The 12,530-nt window shown below is 44.0% G+C and overlaps 1 protein-coding gene across 1 annotated transcript in view; it reads right to left on the reverse strand.

The window, feature by feature from the left end:
• The window catches only part of SLC14A1 (solute carrier family 14 member 1), a 59,661-nt gene extending 50,471 nt beyond the window's left edge, over positions 1–9,190 (reverse strand). The window contains exon 1 of the mRNA XM_077975541.1: positions 8,996–9,190. The gene's annotated coding sequence lies outside the window, so the exon portion shown is untranslated. The remainder of the gene's footprint in view (positions 1–8,995) is intronic.
• Between the last annotated feature and the right edge of the window lie 3,340 nt (positions 9,191–12,530).

Genomic DNA, 12,530 nt, shown 5'->3' on the forward strand with positions numbered 1-12,530 from the left:
AAAAGGATGAGTTTGAGTCCTTTGTAGGGACTTGGATGCAGCTGGAATCCATCATTCTTAGCAAACTATCACAAGAACAGAAAACCAAACACCGCATGTTCTCACTCATAGGTGGGAACTGAACAATGAGATCACTCGGACTCAGGAAGGGGAACATCACACACCGGGGCCTATCATGGGGAGGGGGGAGGGGGGAGGGATTGCATTGGGAGTTATACCTGATGTAAATGACGAGTTGATGGGTGCAGCACAGCAACATGGCACAAGTATACATATGTAACAAACCTGCACGTTATGCACATGTACCCTACAACTTAAAGTATAATAATAAAAAAAAAAAAAAAAAAAAATCATACCATCTGCAAACAGAGATAGTTTGAATTCTTCTCTTTTTCTATTAACGCCTTTTCTTTTTCTTGCCTATTTGCTCTGGCTAGGACTTCCAGTACTATGTTGAATAGGAGTAGTGAGAAGCATCCCTGTCTTGCTCTGTTTCTCAACGGGAATTATTCCAGCTTTTGCTTATTTAGTATGATGTTGGCTGTGGGTTTGTCATAGATGGCTCTTATTATTTTGAGGTAAGTTTCTTAATGCTTAGTTTGTTGAGGATTTTAAACATGAAGAGATAATGGATTTTATTGAAAGACTTCTGCGTCTATTGCGATGATCATTTTGTTTTTAGTTCTGTTTATGTGATGAATCACATTTATTGATTTGCATATATTGAACCAACTTTGCATCTCAGGGATAAAGCCTACTTGATCATGGTGGATTAGCCTTTTGATGTGCTGGTGGATTCAGTTTGCTAGTATTTTGTTGAGTATTTTTGCATTTATGTTCATCAAAGATATTGGCTGGAAGTTTCCTCTTTTTATTGTGTCTCTGCCAGGTTTTGCTATCAGGAAGATGCTGGCCTCATTGAATGAGTTGTGGAGGAGTCCCTCCTCCTTATTTTTGTGGAATAGTTTCAGTAGGAATGGTACCACCTCTTTTTTACATACATCTGGTAGAATTCAGCAGTGAATCCTTCTGTTCCTGGGCTTTTTCTGGTTGGCAGGCTTCTTATTACTGATTCAATTTCAGAACTTGCTATTGTTCTCTTCAGAGATTCAGTTTCTTCTTGGTTCAATCTCGGGAGGTTGTATGTTTCCAGGGATTTATCCATTTCTTTTATGTTTTATAGTTTGTGTGCATAGAAATGTTTATAACCCTCCATTGCTGTAGGGTTTTATTTTTGCATTTCTGTGGGGTCAATGGTAATCTCCCTTTGTTATTTCTTATTGTGTTTATTTGGATCTTCTCTCTTTTTTTTAATTCATCTAGCTAACAGGCTATTAATCTTATTTATTCTTTCAAATAACTAACTCCTGGATTTGTTGACCTTTTGTATGGTTTTTCACATCTCAGTTTACTTCAGTTCAGCTCTAATTTTAGTTATTTCTTGTCTTCTGTAAATTTGGGGTTGGTTTGCTCTTGTTTCTCTAGTTCTTCTAGATGTGAATTAGGTTGTTAATTTGAGATCTAACTTTTTGATGTAGGATAATGCTAGAAAATTTCCTCTTAACACTGTTTTAGGTGTGTCCCAGAAATTCTGGTATGTTGTATCTTTGTTCTCGTTAATTTCAAATAATTTCTTGATTTCTGCCTCAATTTTATTGTGTACTCTAGTCATTTAGGAGCAGGTTGTTTAATTTTCATGTAATTGTATGGTTTTGAGCAATTTCCTTAGTAGGTTTATTTATTTATTTATTTTTTATTTTTTTTTGAAATGGAGTCTTGCTCTCTCACCCAGGCTGGAATGCAGTGGCATGATCTCAGCTCACTGCAACCTCCGCCTCCTGGGTTCAAGTGATTCTCCTGCTTCAGCCTCCTGAGTAGCTGGGACTACAGGCATGTGCCACCATACACAGCTAATTTTTGTATTTGTAGTAGAGACAGGGTTTCACCATGTTGGCCAGGCTGGTATTGAACTCCTGACCTCCGGTGATCCACCTGCCTCAGCCTTCCAAAGTGCTGGCATTACAGGTGTAAGCCACTGCACCCGGCCCCTTACTATTGACTTTTATTTTATTGCTCTGTGATCTCAGGATGTGTTTGGTATGATTTTGGATTTTTTTGAATTTGATGAGGATTGTTTCATGGTTGGTTGTGTGATTGATTTTAGAGTATGTGCCATGTGCAGATGAGAAGAATGCATATTCTGTTATTTTGGGGTGGAGAGTTCTGTAGATGTCTGTTAGGCCCATTTGGTCAAGTATCGAGATTGGGTCCTGAATGTCTTTGTTCATTTTCTGCCTTGAAGATATGTCTAATACTTTCAGTGGGATGTTGAAGTCTCCCACTATTATTGTGTAGCTATTTAAGTCTCTTCCTAGGTCTCTAAAAACTTGCTTTATGAATTTAGGTGGTTCTGTTGGGTGCATGTCTATTTAGGATAGTTAGGTCTTCTTGTTGAATTAAACCCCTTTACTATCATGTAATTTTTTTTGTCTTTTTAAAATTGGTTTTGATTTTAAGACTATTTTATCTGAAATTAGAATAGCAACCTCTGCTTTTTTCTATTTTCTGTTTGCTTGGTAGATTTTTATCTATCCCTTTACTTTGAACCTATGAATGCCATTGCATGTGAGATGGGTCTCTTGAAGACAGCATATATTTGGGTCTTACTTCTTTATCCAGCTTGCCACTCTATGCCTTTTAATTGGGACATTTAGCCTATTTACATTCAAGATTAATATTGATGTATGTGGATTTGATCCTGGCATTCTGTTATTAGCTGGTTATTATGCAGACTTGATTGTGTGGTTGCTTTATGGTGTCAATGGTCTAAGTACCTAAGTGTGTTTTTGCAGTTGCCAGTAATGGCCTTTCCACATTCAGCATTCCCTTAAGGATCTCTTGTGAGGCAGGTCTGGTGGTAATGAATTCCAAGAGCATTTGCCTGTCTAAAAGGATATTATTTTTCCTTTGCTTATAAAGTTTAGTTCGACTGCATGTAAAATTCTTGATTGGAATTTATTTTCTTTAAGAATGCTGAATACAGGCTCCCCAGTTGCTTCTGGCTTGTAGAGCTTCTGCTGAAAGAGCCACTGTTAGCCTAGTGGGATTCCCTTTGTAGGTGACCTGCCCCTTCTTTCTAGCTGCCTTTAACATTTTGTTTTTTATTTTGACCTTGAAGAATCTGATGACTATTGTATCTTAGGGATGGTCATCTTGTATAGTATCTTGCAAGGGTTCTCTGCATTTCCTGAATTTGAATGTTGGCCTCTCTACTGAGGTTGGGGAAATATTCATGGATGATATCCTCAAATGTTTTCCAAGTTGCTTGTGCTCTGTGCTCGCTCTCACTCTCTCGCTGTCTCTCTCTCTCTTTCAGGGATGCCAGGGAGTTGTATATTTGGTCTCTTTACATAATCCCATATTTCTTGGAGGTTTTATTTATTCTTCTTTATTGTTTTTTATTTTTGTCCATTTTGTAGAACTGGTCTTCAAGCTCTGAGATTCTTTCCTTAGCTTGGTTGATTCTGTTGTTAATATTTGTGATTATATTATGAAATTCTTGAAGTGAGTTTTTCATGTCTATCAGATCAGTTTGGTTCCTCCTCAAAATGCCATTTCATATGTTATCTCCTGTATTGTTTTATTATATTCCTTAGATTCTTTGGATTGGGTTTCAACTTTCTCCTGGATGTCAGTGACCTCTGTTCCTATCCATAATCTGAATTCTTTTTCTGTTATTTCAGCCATTTCAGCCCAGTTAGGCCCCATTGCTGGGGAACTTGTGTGGTCATTTGGAGGTAAGAAGACATTCTGGCATTTTGAGTTGCCAGAGTTCTTGTGCTGATTCCTTCTCATCTGTGTGGGCTGATGTCCCTTCAACCTCTGAAGTTGCTGTCCGTTCAATCTGTTTTTGTTTTTTTGTTTTTGTCTCTCTCTTTTTTTTTTTTTTTTTTTGCTTTTCTCTTCTTTTATGAAACCCTTGGGGGTTTCGTTGTGGTATAAGGTGGGTTCAGTTGACTGGGTTCATTTCTGGAAGATTTTAGGGGCACGGCTCAGCTCAGCACTCCTGGTGGACTCTAACTCTGGGGAGCTGGTACCAGGACCCCAGCTTTGTTATCTGGCCCCCTGAGATTGGGAACCTGCTGCATCAGAGGGGTCAAGGTGTTCCCGGTCCACTGGCCACAACCCTCTGATGGGTGGTGCCAGACAAAGTGCTTCTTTGGGGCGGTGGCAGCAGGATCTGTGCTCACTCACGTGTTCTAGCACCTGTGGCAGCATGGCAGGGTGCTTATGGGGTACCAGCAGAAGTAGAGCTGCTGCATTCCTGTGTGCCCTTGTACCTGTGGCAGGGTGCAGGTGGGAGCAGGGTTACCAGTGTCTATGCTTACACTTGCACCATTGGTCGCAGGGGAGGGTGCTGGCAGTCACAGGGCTGCTGACCTTCGTGGGCACATTCACCTGTTACCTCATTTAACCATTAAAAGAACTACAATTACAATAACAGGCTAATAAATTAGTTCCTTGTTAGGATGTGAAATTTGGGCTCAGAGGCAGTAAATACATTTCCAGGCCCCATAATCAGTGCGTTTCTTAGCAGCTGTGCACTCTCCTGAGATCCAATGTCCCTTTGAAAATCAGTGAGGCAGGAGACAGGCCTAAGCCTGGAAAATTAGATGCCTAGAATAGAATGCAAAAGCCTGGAATGCAAAAGGAGGGCAACGAGCAAATGGAACCTTCCATGGCTTTTGGAGGGGCTCTGGCGCCCTCTGCTGACACCGTGAAGGTTTCATAAGCCAAGGAGTGAGCAGTGTGCTCAAGTCCGTTGATGATAAGGGAGGATGTGTGAGCATGCAAAAGGGCACAGAAGGTGGGCAGTGCAGGTGAAGAAGGGAAGGGACAAAGGTACAGAAAGAGCCATCTTGGTCCTAGGTGCATGTCAGTCTCTGTCCCCTATCTCTTTGCAGATAACTGGGTTCACTGTCTCTTAATTTCAAGGAAAAGCATGCTTTTCAAACTTCGATGTGCACAGGAATCACCAGGGATCCTGGGGTGGCGGGGGTGCGGTCTGGGCTCCAGCCCCAGTGTTTCTGAGTATTAGGTCTGAAGGGGCCTTAGGGATCTGCGCTTTTTAACTACACCCGAGTGATTCTGATTGAGGTGGTTCTTGGACCACACTTTCAAAAAGTAAAACAAAACAACAACACACTCATTAATATTTCAGTTTAAGAAAAATGGCACTTCAGAAACAAACTAAAATTGTGGCTTCTACATTCAGTTTCTAAAGAAAACCCCAGAGGAATTCATAGTTTATTGTGTTATTTCTGCTTTGCCCTGGTTAAGTTAAAGATAAAAGCTACAACTCTACAAAACACACACACCCCAACCATCCTGTTAGCCTAACTCTCCAAGATGAAATTAAAACAACCCAATAGTGTTCAAGTCAGTAAGTCTATTCTTGCAAAAGAAAGATTCCAAAACTTGAGGTGTTTGGAAGTATACTCCTAGAGATGTTACTATGTGGACATACACACACACACACACACACACACACACACAGCCTTCTCTGGTAAAAGAAGGATAAGTGATTCATTAAAAGCACACTGGCATTAAAGTCTTTGAGAAGCCAATGGTATGAAAGATGTTTAACTTTATTTGGCTTAATGTACCTGGATCTCCTTGGATCATATGACTTTTTCTTATTTAAAATTTTTTCTTTTGGATATGTATTTATTAAGATCCTTGACTGATGAGTTACAGAAATGCTACCTTAGAGCAAGAGGAATGAGAACTAAAGATTTTTCTAGATTCTGAAAAACAATCCCATATGCAAAAAAGAATAGTATTTTCAATAAATAGTGCTGGGACAACTGAATATCCACTTGCAGAAGATTGAGGACTCTACTACCATACACAAAAATTAACTCAAAGTGGATCAGAGACCTAAATATAAGAACTAAAGCTATGAAACTTTTAGAAGAAGAGTTTTGTCTCCTCCCTAGCCTTAGCCCTTAGAAAACTCAGACAGTTTTGTCTCTCCATGGAAGCACATCCAGCATCCTTTTATTCTTCTCGGATAACAATCTCAGAACCAGGAGTTCAAATAGTAAGTGAATCAAGCAGCAAGGATATCCTGTGCTCAGTAATGTGTTTGGTCTCCAAAGTATGTTGTGTTCAAGTAATTATAAGATGAGGTCTTTGACCTTAGAGTTTCCCACCTTGCTGAGCAAATAAAACCCTTCACCCAGGTGACAGGTGATACCAGATAACATAAAATTAAATGTTGAGGTATATGGTCAAGATTAAATTTTATGTAAAAACTAGAGTTTTCTTAAAGAATACAGAAGCTACTAAGACATTCATAAGGGATGTAAACTGAGGTTTTTCGGGTGTGAAAGGCACTATATGTCCCTCAAGTTATGCCAAATCATATTTCCATTCTTTTCTCCCAGTGTCAACAGTAAGTGTGGTTCCCACGAGCTCCTCTCTGGGCCATTTGGGTGACTGCTGTGATGGTAAGGAGGGAGGGTGGGCATGGACCACAGAGGCCATGGAGCCAGCCGCAGGTCTGCTGCTGCTCTTGGCAGATGGTAGCCACCTGCCTTGACCCTACACCCCCATCCGCAGTTCCTGTCAGGGCCTTCCTAGGATAAGGCCTTACAATGACTGGATTTGCAAGCTGCCCACTGACCCACGGCCACTCATGCAATCACGTCCTGGGCTTCTACGTGAATTCTACTCAAATTCCTGTGCTGAGGCCCCCTCTCTCTACCTGCCTCCTTCAGTTCTTCAGACAGTCAGGAGAATTGGCCTTAAGTCACTTGCGATGCAGGTAAAAATGCAGATACCTCATCACTTACTGAATCCCATTATCTTGGGGTTCAGGGGAGGTGCTAGAATCTGCATTTTGGTTAAACATTACCTCGCTTAGTACACACCTCCTGGAATCAATTCCAGGTTTACAGGGATGCTGAAGGAGGGATCCATCTGTCAGTCAATATGTATCAAGCATTTGCTGCGTGCCAGGCCTGGAGATGGGGGCCATGAAGATACATAATCTGTCCCCTCAGAGGTTATAACGTGGTGGGGAAGATGGGTTACTCAACAGGTTGTGGTGTGATGTGTTGGGCAGGAAGCCAAGTCATGGTGGTACTCCGTGCTCACACACGCTTGTGATTGGGTGAAATCCAGCTAAACGTTGATTCAAAGAGCCCCCAGGGCGGTATGCAGGGATGGAGAAAAGTCTGGCTGCTCTTTCTGCCTTGCTCCAGTAGGGCGTCTCACGAGCTGATTATGAGTAGGGGTCTGTCTCGGTCTTTCCTTTGCTCCAGCTAGAAAATCCACAAATATTTTGGTTGCTGGGTGCCATCCTGGTTTGTTCCAGTCCCTGCACCATGGAGCCTGGGTGTGCTGGGTCTTCAGGGTGGAAGGTGCACTTCCTTTGCTCCCTGGGATGCTTGTCAAGTGAGTACCTCACAAGTGAGGCTCTGTGTATATTGCGGCTCTGCGTTGCTCTCTCATGCTGTCATGAGTGAGGAAGGAGCTTGAAAGCAGAGAACTAGCCCAGAGGGATCTTTGATGCTGCAGCCATGGGAGAGCAGGCTCCAGTTGCCACCAGGAGCTCAGCGCAGGACCAGCTATGTAATTCATGGGGCCCAGTACAAAATGTAAATATGGGTCCATTTGTTCAAAAGCTATTAAGACTTGTGAGACACTGATGGGAGGACAGATAACAACAGAGAAGGCAATGCCTCTTTTTTGCTGGACATAATTTGGAGGACCTACTTTAGGATAACTGTGTCTGTCACTCACTCACTCATTCACTGCCCCTGGGGAGAGAGGCCCCAGTTAGGGGAATGTACAAAATTCATCCCTGTTCACAAGGAGCTCACAGTCTGTTCATGCTGAGAACCTGGGGCTAAGGCCAAGGAGCCACGGTGGGGCCTGGGAGAACAGGAAGTCAGCCCCTGAAGGCGGCTTGTGGCCCAGCTCCAGCCACAGCCCAGAGTCCCTGTCCTGCCCTCCAGATTGTCACTTTAATCTCGTGTCCTGAGCTTTCCATCTTGCTGTATGCTAGGGTTAGAAACTAGCTAAGCATCAGTGTCTCTCTGGAAGCTTAAAAACAAGAATGACACACAGATGAGCAGAACAGGATTCACAGGTCTTTAGAGGGGCCAAGAGCAAAGCTTACATTTGTCCAGATCCAGAGGTTAAGAACTGCACGGTTGCAGGTCTCCTCTGACCCCAGGGACAGAGACAATCTCCACTTGACAAAATCATGCTGCCTGGGGCTCCTCCCACTTGAGAGCTCTTTAGAGAATCTTCTCCCTGCAGCCCTGCATAGCGCAGCACAGCACCGAGTGCCCCCCACAGCTTCTACTGAGGGGGCCCCCTGAGGAGCTTTGGAAACCACCCAGGCATGGGCCACCCCTAAGATTCTGATAGAGCTGGTCTGGGCTGTTGCCTGGGCACCAGGATTTGTAATGCTCTGCTGTAATTTGTAGTGCCTGACTTGCCCATCTCCCCACCCCATGACACCCTTTACAACTACTGCTCAGGCCATGCTGTAAGTGACACGTGGCTCCTAGTGACCCAGACTGACCCCTCCAGAAGCAAGTACTGGGGAAAGGATTGAAAGCTACCCCATCCCTGTCCCAGCCCAGCGCTGGCCCCACCGGGCAGTTCACAGAGGGGTGGAGCCTCACCCCACCTCCAAAACTAATTTTTTTTTTTTGCCCTCTTCCTGTTACAGTGCCAGCTGGCCACTAGTACCTGCTCTCTACATGACTCCATGTTCTGCTTTTCTCCACCTCCTTCACCCCTGACCGCAGATGTCTGCCTGCACAGGGCTCCCTGCATGCCTGTCTCAATGGAGCTGCTTTTCTACACCCACTGCCTGCCCACCGGCTTGCCCTCTTGCAACAACTGCTGTCATCACCATTCCCCCCAACTTCCACCTTCTGCCCTCATTCCAGGCCAGCCCTTAACCCCATCCTACCTGCTCATAGGGTACACCTGCTGCTTCTCACTGGGGCCACACCTCTGACCTCTAGCCAGCTCTGCCGGTGCCTGTGCTGCCTGAGAGCAGCATGGTTGGAGGAACTCCGGACAATCCACTGCTCCTCTTTTCTAGTGCTGAGGCACTCACTCAGCAGGCTTCTAGGGCCAAAGCAAAACCTTGTTTTTGTGCTCAGCGAACTGAGCCGGATGTTACTGGTTAGTGGTTTTTTTTTTCATCTAGTCTTCTTTGGGGTGCAGGGTGAGCCCCCAACAACAGTGAGAAAGAGACAAACTTCACTTTAGAGGATTCTCTGTGCTGTCTGTGCTCCTTCTGCCTCAGTGCCTAGCGCTTCTCCCTGCATCCCATGGCAGGTCCAAACCCACCTGGGGACTGAGGATGGGGACTGGGGGTTAACGAAGGGCTGAAGAGTGACTCAAATTAGAAACAGCTGGGGCCCAAGAAATAGGCAGCACAGTTGTTTTCCCGCCCCAGCTGCATGTTAGAATCACCCCAGGAGCTTTAAAAAATTACCTGTGCCCAGGCCCATTGCTGGCTTAATTGGCCTGAGGTGTGGCCTGGCATCAGAATCAGAGGATCCTTATCTAGCCGAGAGTAAGAACCTGTGCAATGATCTCTGAACTTGGATCCCGCCACATCTGTATAATCTGAGAGTTTGTTAGAAGCACAGATTTTTGGTTCCACCCAGATCTAGTGAATCCAAATCTTTGAGGTTGAGGCCCAGGGATTTGTGTTTTAATAAGCCTTGCAGATGATTCGTAGATGCACAACCAGTGTGTCTATTCTTAGATTTGCAACCAGTGAATTACAATATGCAATGAAAGGAAAATAAATCAGTGGAGGCAGCATCCTATTTCTAAGTCTATCTCATAATGTATGGGCTCCTAGACCCACAGCATCAACATCTGTGGAGAATTTGTTAGAAAAGGAAATTCTCAGGCCCTGCCTCAGGTCCACTGACTGACAGTCTTGGAATAGGGCCCACTAACGTGTGTTAAATAAGGTCTCCAGGTGATTCCGATACATACTCGAGTTTGAGAACCAATCTACCATCGATCTACCTGCTCCTCACCTGAGAACATTACATAGTTTAAATGTCTGAATATAACAAAGGCTCTGTAAGGAAAGGATGGTTGCAGAAGACTGTTTGCAAAAGGGGCTTAAAGTTATTGCTCATAAAATGATGGAATGCTGAGGGCTAGATACCATGCACCACTCTGAAAAGTTCTTTTCCTGAACCCTACACATGTGTTTTGGGAGGAGGCTACAGGCAGTAAGTTCTGGAGGCAAGTCAGTTGGCCTAGTTGAGAGCCTGTGTATCTGTTATAAGTACGTTGTTGTGTGCGTGAAACGGTTTTCAAATTCCAGCCAATAGAGTCTACAGAATTTATTCTGTAGAGAGAATAGAAAAGCAGCTCCATTGAGACAGAGGGGTAGGAGGGTGTTTCAGTCAATTACTCAGTTGCTATTTCTCAGGGCTATTATGTGCCATCAATGGGCTAGTTCAATGAAGGAAAAAAAACTTGTGCATGTGTGCGTGTGCATGTATGTGTTCATATATGTGTCACACACTCTGCCCCACTCATTTAAAAAATTTCCCCGACAGTTGAGTTAATCATGTGCCTTGGTCCCCAGCGTATCTTCATGGGCCCAGGTAAGGCCCTTATCTGGGATATATAGGTGTGTATATTCTTTTATTTATTTTATTTATTCATTCATTCATTCTGAGATGAAGTTTCACTCTTGTCTGGGCTGGAGTCCAGTGGCATGATCTCTGCTCACCGCAATCTCTGCCTCCCGGGTTCAAGCGATTCTCCTGCCTCAGCCTCTTGAGTAGCTGGGATTAGAGGCACGTGCCACCACACCTGGCTAATTTTGTATTTTTAGTAGAGATGGGTTTTCTCCATGTTGGTCAGGCTGGTCTTGAACTCCTGACCTCAGGTGATCCACCTGCCTTTGCCTCCCAAAGTGCTAGGATTACGGGTGTGAGCCACCCCACCCAGCCCTGTCCTTTTATTTTTATACCCCACTCCCTTTTCCCTCTCACATTCCTGTATACCTTTTTGTCTTGTTGTTTGTATGTGTGCTTGTAAAGCACATGTTGGTGTCTTGTGTTCATGCCAAGATTTATAGAGTTTGCTGATTTCTGTGATGTAAATATTCCCACTGTGGCCGGTTTCAAGCTATCAATGTGATGTCACTGAATGGCATGGGGAGAAATGTGCTCACGTAGTGGGTTCGCAGGAGCTGGTGGAACCGGCTGCAGCTCTCCACTGTTGGTGCTTAATTGAAGTGCTGGACTAGACTGGCTACTTTGGTATTCTGTAGACCTTGTATGTTTTCATAGGTCAAATTCTTCTACCCCATCTATTTCTACTTTGCTTAGTATCGTGGGCCAACTAAGCTTGCTTTATAGCCGAGGATATTGGAATACTTAGAACAGCTGAAGGGCTTTATTAGCGGTCAATAACCAGAACAGCATGCACGTGAAGGGTTTCCTGCTCTTAATAAAACCAGATTATAACACTTTGGTGGAAAATGCATGAAAACTGGTGCTTTAATAGTTGTATGTCATCATTTGGAGGTTCTGGGGCAACTGAGCGAGCTGTGAGCATAAACAGCCTTCTGGTGAAATTCCTGGATGCTTAATCCTCAGAGAGCACTAATTCCATGGTCATTAAAATACAGCCTGAGACCTTCTTGGCCTCAAGGTGTGATTGCAAACTCAGAGGTAGCCTCTGGAGTGTGACTTGCTTTTTCTATGTGGAGGATTTGTTTCTACCCTTAAGTGCTGCATTTTCCTGGAGAAGTCATATGGGCTAGATATGATGTGGAAGAGAAATATGCCACCCAGTGCTCTTGGGCTGCTAAAAGATGGCCAGAATCTTGGGGGCAGACTGAGAAAAGGTAAACATAGAAATTAACTTTTTCTAAATGAATTACATTTGGTAAAATGTAATTCTTTCTTTAAAGCTGTGGTTATAGAGGGTCTGTTCCTGCCTCTCCTCCCCCACATTCCCTCTTATGTCCTCATCTCCATGACATTAAACTGGGAGTGCATGTGTGCTTGGGGGGTGGTGGGAGGCCCCACTGTGGCACTATGAGAGGTTCATTCCCCCTGGAGAAGGGGTGGGAAGGTCCGGCCACATGGAGTTCCACAAAGAAGGTTTGTGGCTCATGAGCTTGAAACTATAACCAGAGTGACTAAACAAGAGTTACTAGCCACTCAAGACTGGCTTGATTTGTAATTTGGGGGCACAAAGCTAACAGACTCCACCCTAAATAGTGAGATGGGTTATTAACAATCTGTGCTTCAACTCAAACAGAAAACCATATCCAAGGTCATTTCTGTGTAATTCACTCCATAAGCAAATCAAACCCTGTTCTGATGATTTTGAGCCCATCCTTGTCTCTTTTCAGGCACATGCTTGACCGTGGAAAACCCCTCAAGTAAGCAATGTGTGAACCTCTAGGTGAGCCCCATTTTAAGAAAACCCTGATGCTGACTTGCAAA

Source organism: Macaca mulatta, chromosome 18 (assembly GCF_049350105.2).
Source record: "Macaca mulatta isolate MMU2019108-1 chromosome 18, T2T-MMU8v2.0, whole genome shotgun sequence".
Taxonomy (NCBI): domain Eukaryota; kingdom Metazoa; phylum Chordata; class Mammalia; order Primates; family Cercopithecidae; genus Macaca; species Macaca mulatta.